A 2500-nucleotide genomic window follows, 5' to 3' on the forward strand; every position below is an offset into this window, starting at 1 on the left:
GGGAATACCCCTGTTTGTTTGATGAAGAAGAGGTGAGACAAGTAATTATATTAGAATTTCCTCTTTTACAAGAACAAAAACAGGCATACTAGTAACCCTTCGCTTTTTCCCATTGAGTGTGCCATGCAATGATTACATACGAGCATGGTTCATATTAACTCTAAGAAATAAATGTATGATCAGCCCATTGCTATTCTGCCTTATAATCTATGTAAAAAGCCACCATCTTAAAGAAATTTCTTTTATCACTCTTGTTGAATGCTTGAGGAACCCTCTGTGACCATAGTTGACAAGATCTGTTGCTGTGTTGTGATAACTAGTTTTGAGTCAACACATTGACAATATACCACCATGCAGCCATTTAAAGTATTTTTGTGTTAATTATTAGGTTCTGTAAGTGTACATAGCCTTCTACGCGACACATGTTTTACTTCTGACAATATATTTCATTCAATTTACAGATCTGCAACGAATTTTCACGCCTGATGGCACATGATAATATGTTACAAAGGGGAATCAACAGACTCTTGCAACTTTCTCCCAAGATCTTAAACTATGCAAAATCAAAGGGCAACAGCCCAACCATTAAAAAATACTTGGGTTATTTGGATCAAGGAGTTGAGGATTTAGAAGATGATGAAGTCCCAGATCTGACTGACGGTGAGTTTTTTAACACTTTACATTCTTAAGAAGTCACTCCTCTTCCTCAATACATGTTGTTAATTCCAAGCTGTTCATTGAGGGGAAAGATGCAAAAGTTTAAGAATATGTTCTGACAGGGAAGTTTTTACAATTATTGAGCTTAGATCCATTTGCGGATGTTTAAAGACTATTTTCCTCTCATTGCAAGAAAATTGGGTGCATAATGATTGTATTAACACATGAAGTCGCACTGTCAAAAATACAATCAATTCTTCGTTTTCTTTGGATTTCAAAACTATGTTAAGAAAACACTAAGTGACCCAAGTTTTAAGCCTTGGTTTAAAAAAGACACATGTTTATTTGAACTGGAATTTTCCTATTTGATGGTTTGCCCTTACTAACTTTAAAATCTTAAAAGAGCTGGAACGAGAAATGCATTGCATGTGAGGAATGCACTGCATGTGTGGGCAGCTGGATTACTATGCAGCATGAGAGTTTTGGGCTTTCAGACTTTTAAACTCGTGTTTTGCATTAAATAAGAAGCTGCATTTACACACTGAAATTTTAAGCTAGAGAGTAAATGATGTCTTTTTGCCTTGGATCCAACCCTGTGAGGACCAATCGGTCAGTTTTAAACTTGAGTAACGGCAAACTGTGAAATCCAAAACTTTCCCTCAAACTAAACAGGGTTTAGATAAAAATCAAAGTGCAAAATTTTTACCATTCAGGTGTCAAGCAAACACTTTCAACATCTGAAGGAAAAAAAGGATGTGATTGTTAATCACAGAACTGTAAATAAACAAGTGTTAATTATAGTTTTTTTCCTCCATTAACTTTTAGAGGATAAGTCATTGGTTGCACTTTTATGCCTCCCGCTCCTTTTGGAAAAGGAGACCAAACAAGTACAGAAGCCACATGAGTCCTTTTTGAAGGTATGGCACCACTAACTTTTCGTAAGCATGAAATTGCCTATGAAATAAAAAATTATCTTTTGCTTATTTGAAAGACCTTCAAAATGATGAACAATAGTGTTTACTATTTTGGAATACCTTCTTTGGTTCCAGAGACATTCAAGTTTTTGATGTCACAAAAATTAGAAATCACTGTAATAAATGACAAAATCGAGAATATCTCCGTTTAATATTGGATGGATGTTGTTCAAACTTGGCAGCAGTGATCTACATCAAGTAAGGCACAAAATGATATCCTCTCAATTTTGGGGTTTATTACAGTCATTTGTAATGTTTGTGATGTCATCACTTCGCTAACAAAAACTTTAATATCTCTAGAACGGAGGAAGGTATTCCAAAACAGAAAATACCATTCTTCATCATTTCGAAAGGTCTTTAAAATAAGCAAAATATATTGTTAACATCATAGGCACTTCAATTCATACAGTCATGCAATTGTCACTCCAAGAGGTTGTAATTGTGCATGTTATTTACTAGTTATAAAATCCCGGAAACTTCAAAAGCGAGAATGGTGCTGTCCCAGTTTACAATGTTTGTTAAATTGACTGTAACCATGCACAATATTTTGTTTTCGGTTCTGAAGTTAGTTGCGTATAAATTAGTCAAAACTTTTGATTGGTTATCTTCTCGAAAAAGTGCATGCATTTGTGCAAGGTCAATGCCCAAAAAAGCACACGAAAACATGAAACAAAGAAATGTGCCGACTTTCATAACATTGCTATGGTTTAAGGTAGATGCAAACAGGTAACATTGTCAAATTTTGGTTATAAAGTCTACCAGAGCTATTTGAGGATAAATGACGGCCTAAAAATTTATTCAGTACTACTTGAAAACCTCATTAACATTGGACTACACACAAATTCATGGATATTTGTTGGCAACAGGAC

The sequence above is a fragment of the Montipora capricornis genome, unplaced genomic scaffold (genome assembly GCF_036669925.1).
Source record: "Montipora capricornis isolate CH-2021 unplaced genomic scaffold, ASM3666992v2 scaffold_476, whole genome shotgun sequence".
NCBI lineage: Eukaryota > Metazoa > Cnidaria > Anthozoa > Scleractinia > Acroporidae > Montipora > Montipora capricornis.